Raw genomic sequence first — 15,838 nt, 5'->3', positions numbered from 1 at the left:
AGACCTTGCAGCTTCTTGCCATGTGGTCAGCTTCCCCGCATTTTCTGCAGTTCCTCGGCTGATCGGCATAGTGAAGAAGGCCGGCAGAGCCGCCCAGGGCGAAGCTTGATGGCAGGTGTTGGAGTCCGTCAGTTGCCGTGCTGTCTTTCCTCAGTCTGATGATAATGGACCACTTGCCTGTCCAGAAGCCGTTGACATCCAGGATCTTGGAGGGGTCCTTGACCACGGAGCAGAAGCGGCTCAGGAAGGTAGCGATGTCCTTACCAGGGGTGTGAGGATTTCTCATGGAGACCGTTACTCTTCTCTCCTCTCTCTGGATGGGGCAGTTCCCCACGAAGCGGGAGAAGGGAGACTCCGGTCTCGCAGTCTTCACTGCCTCCCAGTACCTCTTGCAGATGGCAATGGAGGCGAAGGTGATGTACCATATCCCTTTCAGGTAATTCTGCACGCTGAGGGTTTCAGCCTTGGAGAAGCCCTGGTCCAGGATCATCTTCTTGCCGAAGGTCTCGGCCGTCATGTCTGGGACCCTTCCTTCCACTTCCTTCAGCTTCAGGACCACGGTCTGCCTCATCCAGGGTTCCAGAGTGGGGGTCTTCTGGGGGTTGTCCTGGCTGGGCTGGCCTTGTCCGGTAGCAGGAGGGGCGGTGGAGGCAGAGGTTCCGGCCACGGGGGGAGGCTTCGGGGCGGTGGTCTTTCCTCCCTTCTTCCCAGGGGCAGGAGCAGGGGTGGAGGCAGGAGCTGGGGTAGCTGAGGCCATCGTCCTGGCTCTTCCTGGGGTAGAGAGGCTGGTCGTCCGGGGTGGAGGGAGCAGTGCAGATGTCCTCCCGCTGGGTAGAGAGGAGCAGGGGCTTCCGCTGAAGAGGAGGCGCTTCTTCCAGTGGAGCAGGGCCCGAGGAGAGGAGGGCTTCTTCAGCCGGAGGTGCTCCCGGCGTCTTCTTCCCGGCAGGCAGGGGGGGTCGGCAGCGCTTCTTCCCCGGGGTCGGTCTTCTTGCTCCTGGCCGGCTTTGATCGGGTAACACAAGTCTCAAACAGTTCCTCACCAGGGTTAGAGTGTGCTATCGGATGAGCCACACTCAGGTATGTCCTCTGGGTTTTGGGCAGGAGAGAGACAAGTGCACCATGCAGCAGAGTCTACATCAGCCCCTCACCAATGTTAGAGTGCGCTATCGGATGAGCCACACTCAGCATAACCTCCACCGGGTAGTTGGTAAGCTGATAAGAACAGATACTACACTTGATCTTAGCCAAAAGGCCGAGAAGCGATAACCTGAAAAGGGACCCAGGAAAGCGCCCGCTTCTCAGGCTAGGCCTGACAACTGTAGGAGACAGCCACGCCACACGCCGTATACTTTCTTCAGCGGCGGCCCACAACACTCCATTGCTGCACATTCTAGGCCCGACTAGCCTGAAAAGCCTGACACCTTCACTGGGACCCTCTTTACACCTCTCTGTCTGCAAAGGCACGCACATGAGCCGAGGACTTTTCAAACGAGATGCCTGCAAAATTTGCATTAACTCCTCCCCTTGACCATAAGTGCAACGACGCCCGCTGATTAGTCGGCCTGCCGTTCCGTCCTCGTCTCCCCAGGCAATTAATCACACTGTCTGCCCAGCTTCTTTCGGAATATTCACAGCATGTCACAGAAACAGCACTTCAAGGTGCATCACAATTGTTTCTCGGGCCACCGGCAAGTAAATAGAAAAGGAAGCTGCATGCTGCAACAGCAGCAGGGTTCTAAAAGGTGTGTGTCATAATCCTCACTTGCCTTTATTATGTCACTGGGTCCACAAGAGGGAGACACACTACGTCAGATTAATAGTTTCATTCATTCGGAGATCCAATTGAATTTGCAAATCACAAGTTGCTCCATTAAAGGAATAATTGGATCAATTCAGTAATCCTTTTGGACAAAGAAAAGGGTCTTCTTATCTGCAAATGCTTGTTTGCTAAAAGAGATAAGAAACAAAACAACAAAAAGACACAATAAATTGACACGAAATAAGACACAGGAGACAAAAATCTGTTCTTATGTTTTTTTGTTGCTGAAAAGAGACATGATTCTATTTTTTGATAACTGGATAAGAGAAGTGCACCGGTCCTGGAAGTACTGCAATACCAGGTCAATGCGTGGAGTGGACAGAGCAAGCTCTTCTTCCATCTCCCTGTTCTAAAAATCCATTTAATATATGGCCCCCAGATAGGGGGCGTATCAGATATTAAACTGATAAGAACAGATACTACACTTGATCTTAGCCAAAAGGCCGAGAAGCGATAACCTGAAAAGGGACCCAGGAAAGCGCCCGCTTCTCAGGCTAGGCCTGACAACTGTAGGAGACAGCCACGCCACACGCCGTATACTTTCTTCAGCGGCGGCCCACAACACTCCATTGCTGCACATTCTAGGCCCGACTAGCCTGAAAAGCCTGACACCTTCACTGGGACCCTCTTTACACCTCTCTGTCTGCAAAGGCACGCACATGAGCCGAGGACTTTTCAAACGAGATGCCTGCAAAATTTGCATTAACTCCTCCCCTTGACCATAAGTGCAACGACGCCCGCTGATTAGTCGGCCTGCCGTTCCGTCCTCGTCTCCCCAGGCAATTAATCACACTGTCTGCCCAGCTTCTTTCGGAATATTCACAGCATGTCACAGAAACAGCACTTCAAGGTGCATCACAATTGTTTCTCGGGCCACCGGCAAGTAAATAGAAAAGGAAGCTGCATGCTGCAACAGCAGCAGGGTTCTAAAAGGTGTGTGTCATAATCCTCACTTGCCTTTATTATGTCACTGGGTCCACAAGAGGGAGACACACTACGTCAGATTAATAGTTTCATTCATTCGGAGATCCAATTGAATTTGCAAATCACAAGTTGCTCCATTAAAGGAATAATTGGATCAATTCAGTAATCCTTTTGGACAAAGAAAAGGGTCTTCTTATCTGCAAATGCTTGTTTGCTAAAAGAGATAAGAAACAAAACAACAAAAAGACACAATAAATTGACACGAAATAAGACACAGGAGACAAAAATCTGTTCTTATGTTTTTTTGTTGCTGAAAAGAGACATGATTCTATTTTTTGATAACTGGATAAGAGAAGTGCACCGGTCCTGGAAGTACTGCAATACCAGGTCAATGCGTGGAGTGGACAGAGCAAGCTCTTCTTCCATCTCCCTGTTCTAAAAATCCATTTAATATATGGCCCCCAGATAGGGGGCGTATCAGATATTAAACTGATAAGAACAGATACTACACTTGATCTTAGCCAAAAGGCCGAGAAGCGATAACCTGAAAAGGGACCCAGGAAAGCGCCCGCTTCTCAGGCTAGGCCTGACAACTGTAGGAGACAGCCACGCCACACGCCGTATACTTTCTTCAGCGGCGGCCCACAACACTCCATTGCTGCACATTCTAGGCCCGACTAGCCTGAAAAGCCTGACACCTTCACTGGGACCCTCTTTACACCTCTCTGTCTGCAAAGGCACGCACATGAGCCGAGGACTTTTCAAACGAGATGCCTGCAAAATTTGCATTAACTCCTCCCCTTGACCATAAGTGCAACGACGCCCGCTGATTAGTCGGCCTGCCGTTCCGTCCTCGTCTCCCCAGGCAATTAATCACACTGTCTGCCCAGCTTCTTTCGGAATATTCACAGCATGTCACAGAAACAGCACTTCAAGGTGCATCACAATTGTTTCTCGGGCCACCGGCAAGTAAATAGAAAAGGAAGCTGCATGCTGCAACAGCAGCAGGGTTCTAAAAGGTGTGTGTCATAATCCTCACTTGCCTTTATTATGTCACTGGGTCCACAAGAGGGAGACACACTACGTCAGATTAATAGTTTCATTCATTCGGAGATCCAATTGAATTTGCAAATCACAAGTTGCTCCATTAAAGGAATAATTGGATCAATTCAGTAATCCTTTTGGACAAAGAAAAGGGTCTTCTTATCTGCAAATGCTTGTTTGCTAAAAGAGATAAGAAACAAAACAACAAAAAGACACAATAAATTGACACGAAATAAGACACAGGAGACAAAAATCTGTTCTTATGTTTTTTTGTTGCTGAAAAGAGACATGATTCTATTTTTTGATAACTGGATAAGAGAAGTGCACCGGTCCTGGAAGTACTGCAATACCAGGTCAATGCGTGGAGTGGACAGAGCAAGCTCTTCTTCCATCTCCCTGTTCTAAAAATCCATTTAATATATGGCCCCCAGATAGGGGGCGTATCAGATATTAAACTGATAAGAACAGATACTACACTTGATCTTAGCCAAAAGGCCGAGAAGCGATAACCTGAAAAGGGACCCAGGAAAGCGCCCGCTTCTCAGGCTAGGCCTGACAACTGTAGGAGACAGCCACGCCACACGCCGTATACTTTCTTCAGCGGCGGCCCACAACACTCCATTGCTGCACATTCTAGGCCCGACTAGCCTGAAAAGCCTGACACCTTCACTGGGACCCTCTTTACACCTCTCTGTCTGCAAAGGCACGCACATGAGCCGAGGACTTTTCAAACGAGATGCCTGCAAAATTTGCATTAACTCCTCCCCTTGACCATAAGTGCAACGACGCCCGCTGATTAGTCGGCCTGCCGTTCCGTCCTCGTCTCCCCAGGCAATTAATCACACTGTCTGCCCAGCTTCTTTCGGAATATTCACAGCATGTCACAGAAACAGCACTTCAAGGTGCATCACAATTGTTTCTCGGGCCACCGGCAAGTAAATAGAAAAGGAAGCTGCATGCTGCAACAGCAGCAGGGTTCTAAAAGGTGTGTGTCATAATCCTCACTTGCCTTTATTATGTCACTGGGTCCACAAGAGGGAGACACACTACGTCAGATTAATAGTTTCATTCATTCGGAGATCCAATTGAATTTGCAAATCACAAGTTGCTCCATTAAAGGAATAATTGGATCAATTCAGTAATCCTTTTGGACAAAGAAAAGGGTCTTCTTATCTGCAAATGCTTGTTTGCTAAAAGAGATAAGAAACAAAACAACAAAAAGACACAATAAATTGACACGAAATAAGACACAGGAGACAAAAATCTGTTCTTATGTTTTTTTGTTGCTGAAAAGAGACATGATTCTATTTTTTGATAACTGGATAAGAGAAGTGCACCGGTCCTGGAAGTACTGCAATACCAGGTCAATGCGTGGAGTGGACAGAGCAAGCTCTTCTTCCATCTCCCTGTTCTAAAAATCCATTTAATATATGGCCCCCAGATAGGGGGCGTATCAGATATTAAACTGATAAGAACAGATACTACACTTGATCTTAGCCAAAAGGCCGAGAAGCGATAACCTGAAAAGGGACCCAGGAAAGCGCCCGCTTCTCAGGCTAGGCCTGACAGCCTGACAACTGTAGGAGACAGCCACGCCACACGCCGTATACTTTCTTCAGCGGCGGCCCACAACACTCCATTGCTGCACATTCTAGGCCCGACTAGCCTGAAAAGCCTGACACCTTCACTGGGACCCTCTTTACACCTCTCTGTCTGCAAAGGCACGCACATGAGCCGAGGACTTTTCAAACGAGATGCCTGCAAAATTTGCATTAACTCCTCCCCTTGACCATAAGTGCAACGACGCCCGCTGATTAGTCGGCCTGCCGTTCCGTCCTCGTCTCCCCAGGCAATTAATCACACTGTCTGCCCAGCTTCTTTCGGAATATTCACAGCATGTCACAGAAACAGCACTTCAAGGTGCATCACAATTGTTTCTCGGGCCACCGGCAAGTAAATAGAAAAGGAAGCTGCATGCTGCAACAGCAGCAGGGTTCTAAAAGGTGTGTGTCATAATCCTCACTTGCCTTTATTATGTCACTGGGTCCACAAGAGGGAGACACACTACGTCAGATTAATAGTTTCATTCATTCGGAGATCCAATTGAATTTGCAAATCACAAGTTGCTCCATTAAAGGAATAATTGGATCAATTCAGTAATCCTTTTGGACAAAGAAAAGGGTCTTCTTATCTGCAAATGCTTGTTTGCTAAAAGAGATAAGAAACAAAACAACAAAAAGACACAATAAATTGACACGAAATAAGACACAGGAGACAAAAATCTGTTCTTATGTTTTTTTGTTGCTGAAAAGAGACATGATTCTATTTTTTGATAACTGGATAAGAGAAGTGCACCGGTCCTGGAAGTACTGCAATACCAGGTCAATGCGTGGAGTGGACAGAGCAAGCTCTTCTTCCATCTCCCTGTTCTAAAAATCCATTTAATATATGGCCCCCAGATAGGGGGCGTATCAGATATTAAACTGATAAGAACAGATACTACACTTGATCTTAGCCAAAAGGCCGAGAAGCGATAACCTGAAAAGGGACCCAGGAAAGCGCCCGCTTCTCAGGCTAGGCCTGACAACTGTAGGAGACAGCCACGCCACACGCCGTATACTTTCTTCAGCGGCGGCCCACAACACTCCATTGCTGCACATTCTAGGCCCGACTAGCCTGAAAAGCCTGACACCTTCACTGGGACCCTCTTTACACCTCTCTGTCTGCAAAGGCACGCACATGAGCCGAGGACTTTTCAAACGAGATGCCTGCAAAATTTGCATTAACTCCTCCCCTTGACCATAAGTGCAACGACGCCCGCTGATTAGTCGGCCTGCCGTTCCGTCCTCGTCTCCCCAGGCAATTAATCACACTGTCTGCCCAGCTTCTTTCGGAATATTCACAGCATGTCACAGAAACAGCACTTCAAGGTGCATCACAATTGTTTCTCGGGCCACCGGCAAGTAAATAGAAAAGGAAGCTGCATGCTGCAACAGCAGCAGGGTTCTAAAAGGTGTGTGTCATAATCCTCACTTGCCTTTATTATGTCACTGGGTCCACAAGAGGGAGACACACTACGTCAGATTAATAGTTTCATTCATTCGGAGATCCAATTGAATTTGCAAATCACAAGTTGCTCCATTAAAGGAATAATTGGATCAATTCAGTAATCCTTTTGGACAAAGAAAAGGGTCTTCTTATCTGCAAATGCTTGTTTGCTAAAAGAGATAAGAAACAAAACAACAAAAAGACACAATAAATTGACACGAAATAAGACACAGGAGACAAAAATCTGTTCTTATGTTTTTTTGTTGCTGAAAAGAGACATGATTCTATTTTTTGATAACTGGATAAGAGAAGTGCACCGGTCCTGGAAGTACTGCAATACCAGGTCAATGCGTGGAGTGGACAGAGCAAGCTCTTCTTCCATCTCCCTGTTCTAAAAATCCATTTAATATATGGCCCCCAGATAGGGGGCGTATCAGATATTAAACTGATAAGAACAGATACTACACTTGATCTTAGCCAAAAGGCCGAGAAGCGATAACCTGAAAAGGGACCCAGGAAAGCGCCCGCTTCTCAGGCTAGGCCTGACAACTGTAGGAGACAGCCACGCCACACGCCGTATACTTTCTTCAGCGGCGGCCCACAACACTCCATTGCTGCACATTCTAGGCCCGACTAGCCTGAAAAGCCTGACACCTTCACTGGGACCCTCTTTACACCTCTCTGTCTGCAAAGGCACGCACATGAGCCGAGGACTTTTCAAACGAGATGCCTGCAAAATTTGCATTAACTCCTCCCCTTGACCATAAGTGCAACGACGCCCGCTGATTAGTCGGCCTGCCGTTCCGTCCTCGTCTCCCCAGGCAATTAATCACACTGTCTGCCCAGCTTCTTTCGGAATATTCACAGCATGTCACAGAAACAGCACTTCAAGGTGCATCACAATTGTTTCTCGGGCCACCGGCAAGTAAATAGAAAAGGAAGCTGCATGCTGCAACAGCAGCAGGGTTCTAAAAGGTGTGTGTCATAATCCTCACTTGCCTTTATTATGTCACTGGGTCCACAAGAGGGAGACACACTACGTCAGATTAATAGTTTCATTCATTCGGAGATCCAATTGAATTTGCAAATCACAAGTTGCTCCATTAAAGGAATAATTGGATCAATTCAGTAATCCTTTTGGACAAAGAAAAGGGTCTTCTTATCTGCAAATGCTTGTTTGCTAAAAGAGATAAGAAACAAAACAACAAAAAGACACAATAAATTGACACGAAATAAGACACAGGAGACAAAAATCTGTTCTTATGTTTTTTTGTTGCTGAAAAGAGACATGATTCTATTTTTTGATAACTGGATAAGAGAAGTGCACCGGTCCTGGAAGTACTGCAATACCAGGTCAATGCGTGGAGTGGACAGAGCAAGCTCTTCTTCCATCTCCCTGTTCTAAAAATCCATTTAATATATGGCCCCCAGATAGGGGGCGTATCAGATATTAAACTGATAAGAACAGATTTTTTTTTTTTTTTTTTTTTTTTTTTTTTTTTTTTTTTTTTTTTTTTTTTTTTTTTTTTTTATTTAAAGCCTTGAGCTCGTCCCTTGTGCACGAAAAAAATGAGTAAATACCCAAAAAACATGCACAAGAGTTTTCGGTGCGTGGTCCTCCCTCCGGAGAGGAAGGACCCTGGTCCTCGACCCCCAGAACCAAAAAGGTCACTTAGGGGCCGGGGTCGTCTGACTCCCTTCGCCGCAAAGCTAGGGGAGCCTCTTAGCCCCTGGGATCCGCCGAAGCTTCACCCAGTGCTCGGTGTGCCGATTGGGTACGGCCCCAGCCGGGTGGCTGGGCGGGGTTGGACCCTCGTCGCCGCGAAGCTAGGAGGGCCCCATTAGTCCCTGGGATCTGCCGGAGCTTCACCCAGGACTCAAGCCGAGTGGGTACGGCCCCAGCCGGGTGGCTGGGCAGGGTTGGACCCTCGTCGCCGCAAAGCTAGGAGGGCCCCATTAGTCCCTGGGATCTGCCGGAGCTTCACCCAGGACTCAAGCCGAGTGGGTACGGCCCCAGCCGGGTGGCTGGGCTAGTATGGGCCCCCTTGGCCTGCCACACTAGGGGACCCATTTTGCCCCTGAGATCCGCCGGAGCTTCACCCTGGGCCGGGTATAAAAATTTTCTTGCCCAGCCAAAAAGGTCCGGGCAAAGAATATAGCATTGCTTAGGAGAAAGAGGTCAAAAGTGCGTGGGTGCCAACAGAATCACGTTGTATCTATATTAAGGTCTCTTGACCCGTGATTTATGGCCCCCCGGGTTTCCAGTCCGGATGCACATTTGTCCCAGCCTTTCAAAGCTGCATTCCAGCCCTCTAGTTAAAGAGGCAAGTGCTGATCTGCCACAACTGCACTTGATCTTAGCCAAAAGGCCGAGAAGCGATAACCTGAAAAGGGACCCAGGAAAGCGCCCGCTTCTCAGGCTAGGCCTGACAACTGTAGGAGACAGCCACGCCACACGCCGTATACTTTCTTCAGCGGCGGCCCACAACACTCCATTGCTGCACATTCTAGGCCCGACTAGCCTGAAAAGCCTGACACCTTCACTGGGACCCTCTTTACACCTCTCTGTCTGCAAAGGCACGCACATGAGCCGAGGACTTTTCAAACGAGATGCCTGCAAAATTTGCATTAACTCCTCCCCTTGACCATAAGTGCAACGACGCCCGCTGATTAGTCGGCCTGCCGTTCCGTCCTCGTCTCCCCAGGCAATTAATCACACTGTCTGCCCAGCTTCTTTCGGAATATTCACAGCATGTCACAGAAACAGCACTTCAAGGTGCATCACAATTGTTTCTCGGGCCACCGGCAAGTAAATAGAAAAGGAAGCTGCATGCTGCAACAGCAGCAGGGTTCTAAAAGGTGTGTGTCATAATCCTCACTTGCCTTTATTATGTCACTGGGTCCACAAGAGGGAGACACACTACGTCAGATTAATAGTTTCATTCATTCGGAGATCCAATTGAATTTGCAAATCACAAGTTGCTCCATTAAAGGAATAATTGGATCAATTCAGTAATCCTTTTGGACAAAGAAAAGGGTCTTCTTATCTGCAAATGCTTGTTTGCTAAAAGAGATAAGAAACAAAACAACAAAAAGACACAATAAATTGACACGAAATAAGACACAGGAGACAAAAATCTGTTCTTATGTTTTTTTGTTGCTGAAAAGAGACATGATTCTATTTTTTGATAACTGGATAAGAGAAGTGCACCGGTCCTGGAAGTACTGCAATACCAGGTCAATGCGTGGAGTGGACAGAGCAAGCTCTTCTTCCATCTCCCTGTTCTAAAAATCCATTTAATATATGGCCCCCAGATAGGGGGCGTATCAGATATTAAACTGATAAGAACAGATACTACACTTGATCTTAGCCAAAAGGCCGAGAAGCGATAACCTGAAAAGGGACCCAGGAAAGCGCCCGCTTCTCAGGCTAGGCCTGACAACTGTAGGAGACAGCCACGCCACACGCCGTATACTTTCTTCAGCGGCGGCCCACAACACTCCATTGCTGCACATTCTAGGCCCGACTAGCCTGAAAAGCCTGACACCTTCACTGGGACCCTCTTTACACCTCTCTGTCTGCAAAGGCACGCACATGAGCCGAGGACTTTTCAAACGAGATGCCTGCAAAATTTGCATTAACTCCTCCCCTTGACCATAAGTGCAACGACGCCCGCTGATTAGTCGGCCTGCCGTTCCGTCCTCGTCTCCCCAGGCAATTAATCACACTGTCTGCCCAGCTTCTTTCGGAATATTCACAGCATGTCACAGAAACAGCACTTCAAGGTGCATCACAATTGTTTCTCGGGCCACCGGCAAGTAAATAGAAAAGGAAGCTGCATGCTGCAACAGCAGCAGGGTTCTAAAAGGTGTGTGTCATAATCCTCACTTGCCTTTATTATGTCACTGGGTCCACAAGAGGGAGACACACTACGTCAGATTAATAGTTTCATTCATTCGGAGATCCAATTGAATTTGCAAATCACAAGTTGCTCCATTAAAGGAATAATTGGATCAATTCAGTAATCCTTTTGGACAAAGAAAAGGGTCTTCTTATCTGCAAATGCTTGTTTGCTAAAAGAGATAAGAAACAAAACAACAAAAAGACACAATAAATTGACACGAAATAAGACACAGGAGACAAAAATCTGTTCTTATGTTTTTTTGTTGCTGAAAAGAGACATGATTCTATTTTTTGATAACTGGATAAGAGAAGTGCACCGGTCCTGGAAGTACTGCAATACCAGGTCAATGCGTGGAGTGGACAGAGCAAGCTCTTCTTCCATCTCCCTGTTCTAAAAATCCATTTAATATATGGCCCCCAGATAGGGGGCGTATCAGATATTAAACTGATAAGAACAGATACTACACTTGATCTTAGCCAAAAGGCCGAGAAGCGATAACCTGAAAAGGGACCCAGGAAAGCGCCCGCTTCTCAGGCTAGGCCTGACAACTGTAGGAGACAGCCACGCCACACGCCGTATACTTTCTTCAGCGGCGGCCCACAACACTCCATTGCTGCACATTCTAGGCCCGACTAGCCTGAAAAGCCTGACACCTTCACTGGGACCCTCTTTACACCTCTCTGTCTGCAAAGGCACGCACATGAGCCGAGGACTTTTCAAACGAGATGCCTGCAAAATTTGCATTAACTCCTCCCCTTGACCATAAGTGCAACGACGCCCGCTGATTAGTCGGCCTGCCGTTCCGTCCTCGTCTCCCCAGGCAATTAATCACACTGTCTGCCCAGCTTCTTTCGGAATATTCACAGCATGTCACAGAAACAGCACTTCAAGGTGCATCACAATTGTTTCTCGGGCCACCGGCAAGTAAATAGAAAAGGAAGCTGCATGCTGCAACAGCAGCAGGGTTCTAAAAGGTGTGTGTCATAATCCTCACTTGCCTTTATTATGTCACTGGGTCCACAAGAGGGAGACACACTACGTCAGATTAATAGTTTCATTCATTCGGAGATCCAATTGAATTTGCAAATCACAAGTTGCTCCATTAAAGGAATAATTGGATCAATTCAGTAATCCTTTTGGACAAAGAAAAGGGTCTTCTTATCTGCAAATGCTTGTTTGCTAAAAGAGATAAGAAACAAAACAACAAAAAGACACAATAAATTGACACGAAATAAGACACAGGAGACAAAAATCTGTTCTTATGTTTTTTTGTTGCTGAAAAGAGACATGATTCTATTTTTTGATAACTGGATAAGAGAAGTGCACCGGTCCTGGAAGTACTGCAATACCAGGTCAATGCGTGGAGTGGACAGAGCAAGCTCTTCTTCCATCTCCCTGTTCTAAAAATCCATTTAATATATGGCCCCCAGATAGGGGGCGTATCAGATATTAAACTGATAAGAACAGATACTACACTTGATCTTAGCCAAAAGGCCGAGAAGCGATAACCTGAAAAGGGACCCAGGAAAGCGCCCGCTTCTCAGGCTAGGCCTGACAACTGTAGGAGACAGCCACGCCACACGCCGTATACTTTCTTCAGCGGCGGCCCACAACACTCCATTGCTGCACATTCTAGGCCCGACTAGCCTGAAAAGCCTGACACCTTCACTGGGACCCTCTTTACACCTCTCTGTCTGCAAAGGCACGCACATGAGCCGAGGACTTTTCAAACGAGATGCCTGCAAAATTTGCATTAACTCCTCCCCTTGACCATAAGTGCAACGACGCCCGCTGATTAGTCGGCCTGCCGTTCCGTCCTCGTCTCCCCAGGCAATTAATCACACTGTCTGCCCAGCTTCTTTCGGAATATTCACAGCATGTCACAGAAACAGCACTTCAAGGTGCATCACAATTGTTTCTCGGGCCACCGGCAAGTAAATAGAAAAGGAAGCTGCATGCTGCAACAGCAGCAGGGTTCTAAAAGGTGTGTGTCATAATCCTCACTTGCCTTTATTATGTCACTGGGTCCACAAGAGGGAGACACACTACGTCAGATTAATAGTTTCATTCATTCGGAGATCCAATTGAATTTGCAAATCACAAGTTGCTCCATTAAAGGAATAATTGGATCAATTCAGTAATCCTTTTGGACAAAGAAAAGGGTCTTCTTATCTGCAAATGCTTGTTTGCTAAAAGAGATAAGAAACAAAACAACAAAAAGACACAATAAATTGACACGAAATAAGACACAGGAGACAAAAATCTGTTCTTATGTTTTTTTGTTGCTGAAAAGAGACATGATTCTATTTTTTGATAACTGGATAAGAGAAGTGCACCGGTCCTGGAAGTACTGCAATACCAGGTCAATGCGTGGAGTGGACAGAGCAAGCTCTTCTTCCATCTCCCTGTTCTAAAAATCCATTTAATATATGGCCCCCAGATAGGGGGCGTATCAGATATTAAACTGATAAGAACAGATTTTTTGATTGAAAAAGTAGCTTTATTTTGTATAAAGTACAAAAAACACAGTTCATACATTTCATTCAAGTGTACGCAGTACACCGTAAGACATGATCATGCATACGTTTTAGTACAATACAGGGCATAAAGTACAAGACATGACATCCTACACTATATACATCAAGTACTGCACTAACCATTCAAACTTTACAGTGTATTACAGTGCAATAAAATAACATTGGATGTGAGGGGGAGGTAGGTGAGAGGGGTAGGGTGATGGAGTCACGAGCAAAAAGTTTTTATTGAGGACAGACACAAAGGGAAGGGTGCATAAATAGACATGACATTCAATAATACTTCATGCTGTGAAGGGGAATGGGTTGGAGGGGGAAAGGGAGGGGGGCACAAACCAAAGTTTTTTATTGAAAATAGACACAATGGGGAGGAGGAGAAGAGGAGACAACAATCAATCAATTACAATCAATCGTCGTCTTCATCTTCCTCAGGACTGTCAAGGGTGTTATAGTCTCTTAGCAGGCTATGGATAAGCCTGCGACAGTCCTGGATGGTCATCTTCTCCCGCTTCAAGATGAGGCGGTTCCTGGCAAGCCACATAGCGTCCTTAAAACAGTTCATAAGGCGCCAGGCCTCCTGGATTGCCTCAACGGTGTGAGTCCCAGGAAATAATCCATAAAATACCGAATGGTATGAAAGGCAAGTCCTGGGCACACTGTCCTTAAGTTCATGTTCCAGGGCATCCAACAATGCCTGTGCAGTGGGACAGTCCCAAAAGATATGTTGAGCAGTCTCCCTCTTGGTAATACAAAAGGGGCAGTGAACATATCTGCACAGGTTTCGGGAGTGCATAAATGTCCTGAGAGGCAAACCCCCCTGAATGGCCATCCATGCAATGTCTTTATGTCCATTAGTCAGTCTCTTAGAGGCCACATTCTCCCAAACATGTTTGGCCGTGGCCACAGGGAGCCCTGGAACAGACTCCATAATGTCCTTAGCTCTGATGAGCTTGTGGATAGTTTTAGGTTTCCACAAGTCTGGTTTAAGTCCCTCCAGATGGTGCTCCCTCACAAATTGTCCAACATCCAGGTAAAACCAAGGTGTAGTCCAGTTGTAAGGGAAGGAGCTGTCCCACTTGTCCCAACCAAGTTTCCTCCAAAGAGGAAGAAGGAAAAAGCGTGACATGGACTTCCCAGCAGAGCAAACGTTCTTTTCAAGGAGTGTCCTGCGGATACAGTTGCAAACAAAGAAGGCACGCAGCATGGTGGGGATATCCGGGATCCCTTTCCCACCTTTGTGGGGCTCCTTGTACATAACTGACCGCTTCACTCTGTCCATTTTGGAGCCCCAGATGAAGTGAAAGACTGTCCTCGTGATGGTCTTACAGACGGCAGCAAGAGGTGGCCAAGCTTGGGCCGTGTACTGAAGAACGGGAAGAATCTCGTTGCGCAGTACCAGTGCTTTCCCTTCGATGGTAAGAAGTCTGAGGCTCCACAGTCCAATCTTTTGCCGGACTGTTGCCAGTCTCTCTTCCCAGCACTTCAGGGCCGCCTCCTCTCCACCGAACCAAACTCCAAGAATTTTGATGAAGTCCGGCTTGATTGTGAAGGGGAATGCAGCGGGGGATGACAGGTGCCACTGACCAAACAGCATTGCCTCTGACTTCCCGCAGTTGACTTTTGCCCCTGAAGCTTGGCCGAAGTTGTTGCAGGTCTGGACGAGTGCTGCCACCGAACGCTGATCAGCGCAGAAGACAGTGACGTCGTCCATGTAGAGCGAACACTTGGCCTCTAGTCGGTCTGGACCCGGTGCGGTGATCCCTCTGATCTCTGGGTTTCGCCTGATGGACATCGCAAAGAGCTCTATACAACAGACAAAAAGGAGAGGTGAAAGAGGGCAGCCTTGTCTGACCCCAGACAGTACAGAGAAGGGGTCAGTCTTCCAGCCGTTCACCAACACAGAGCTGTAAATATCAAGGTACATCAGGTTAACATAAGAACAAAACATATCACCCAATCCAAACCTGCACAGAACCTTACGCATAAAACCATGAGAGACACGATCAAAGGCCTTCTCCTGATCAAGACTGACCAGGGCCACATGTGCATGGCGGTCTTTGATATAATGAACCGTGTCCCTCAGCAGCGCAAGGCTGTCTGCAATCCTTCTACCAGGAATGCCACAAGTCTGATCAGGATGAACAATTCGCCCAATGACAACCTTTAGCCTGTTGGCTAGTACCTTGGCCAAAATCTTGTAGTCCACGTTCAGGAGGGAGATGGGCCTCCAATTTTTGAGGTCACATCTCTCTCCCTTGCGCTTGTACAAAATCGTGATCAAGCCCTCTCTCAGAGTAGGAGGCATCCTGCCCTCCACCACCATCTCCTCATACAGCTCTAGCAGGTCCGGGCCAATGAGGTCCCACAGCGCTACATAGAGCTCGGCTGGGAGGCCATCACTGCCCGGGGTCCTGCCCGGCCTAAAGGATTTAGCGGCAGAGTGCAGCTCCCCCAAGGTGAGGGGGGCATCCATAGCTGCCCTACCTGTAGGATCAATAGGGTTAGTGATACCTGACAGGAAAGATTCAGCTGCGTCGTCGTCTGTAGTCTTAGGGGAGTAGAGT

At 47.3% G+C, this 15,838-nt stretch overlaps 9 non-coding genes and 3 pseudogenes across 9 annotated transcripts; all 12 read right to left on the bottom strand.

The window, feature by feature from the left end:
* Positions 1-1,107: 1,107 nt before the first annotated feature.
* LOC142134139 (U2 spliceosomal RNA) lies at positions 1,108-1,264 on the bottom strand (annotated as a pseudogene).
* Positions 1,265-2,083: 819 nt separating this feature from the next.
* LOC142134136 (U2 spliceosomal RNA) lies at positions 2,084-2,274 on the bottom strand. Its single transcript, XR_012686982.1, has one exon. It is a non-coding gene; the product is annotated as a U2 spliceosomal RNA (small nuclear RNA).
* Positions 2,275-3,093: 819 nt separating this feature from the next.
* LOC142134135 (U2 spliceosomal RNA) lies at positions 3,094-3,284 on the bottom strand. The gene has a single exon (XR_012686981.1). It is a non-coding gene; the product is annotated as a U2 spliceosomal RNA (small nuclear RNA).
* An 819-nt stretch (positions 3,285-4,103) lies between these two features.
* Positions 4,104-4,294, bottom strand: LOC142134134 (U2 spliceosomal RNA). Its single transcript, XR_012686980.1, has one exon. It is a non-coding gene; the product is annotated as a U2 spliceosomal RNA (small nuclear RNA).
* An 819-nt stretch (positions 4,295-5,113) lies between these two features.
* Positions 5,114-5,304, bottom strand: LOC142134133 (U2 spliceosomal RNA). Its single transcript, XR_012686979.1, has one exon. It is a non-coding gene; the product is annotated as a U2 spliceosomal RNA (small nuclear RNA).
* Positions 5,305-6,131: 827 nt separating this feature from the next.
* LOC142134144 (U2 spliceosomal RNA) lies at positions 6,132-6,322 on the bottom strand. The gene has a single exon (XR_012686986.1). It is a non-coding gene; the product is annotated as a U2 spliceosomal RNA (small nuclear RNA).
* Positions 6,323-7,141: 819 nt separating this feature from the next.
* Positions 7,142-7,332, bottom strand: LOC142134142 (U2 spliceosomal RNA). The gene has a single exon (XR_012686985.1). It is a non-coding gene; the product is annotated as a U2 spliceosomal RNA (small nuclear RNA).
* Positions 7,333-8,151: 819 nt separating this feature from the next.
* Positions 8,152-8,322, bottom strand: LOC142134138 (U2 spliceosomal RNA; annotated as a pseudogene).
* A 1,713-nt stretch (positions 8,323-10,035) lies between these two features.
* LOC142134141 (U2 spliceosomal RNA) lies at positions 10,036-10,226 on the bottom strand. Its single transcript, XR_012686984.1, has one exon. It is a non-coding gene; the product is annotated as a U2 spliceosomal RNA (small nuclear RNA).
* An 819-nt stretch (positions 10,227-11,045) lies between these two features.
* LOC142134140 (U2 spliceosomal RNA) lies at positions 11,046-11,236 on the bottom strand. Its single transcript, XR_012686983.1, has one exon. It is a non-coding gene; the product is annotated as a U2 spliceosomal RNA (small nuclear RNA).
* An 819-nt stretch (positions 11,237-12,055) lies between these two features.
* On the bottom strand, positions 12,056-12,246 carry LOC142134131 (U2 spliceosomal RNA). Its single transcript, XR_012686978.1, has one exon. It is a non-coding gene; the product is annotated as a U2 spliceosomal RNA (small nuclear RNA).
* An 819-nt stretch (positions 12,247-13,065) lies between these two features.
* Positions 13,066-13,238, bottom strand: LOC142134137 (U2 spliceosomal RNA; annotated as a pseudogene).
* Between the last annotated feature and the right edge of the window lie 2,600 nt (positions 13,239-15,838).

This window comes from Mixophyes fleayi, unplaced genomic scaffold (genome assembly GCF_038048845.1).
Source record: "Mixophyes fleayi isolate aMixFle1 unplaced genomic scaffold, aMixFle1.hap1 Scaffold_4016, whole genome shotgun sequence".
Classification (NCBI taxonomy): Eukaryota; Metazoa; Chordata; class Amphibia; order Anura; family Limnodynastidae; genus Mixophyes; species Mixophyes fleayi.
The sequence above is the reverse complement of the archived record's forward strand: the minus strand, read 5'-3'. Positions and strand labels throughout refer to the sequence as shown.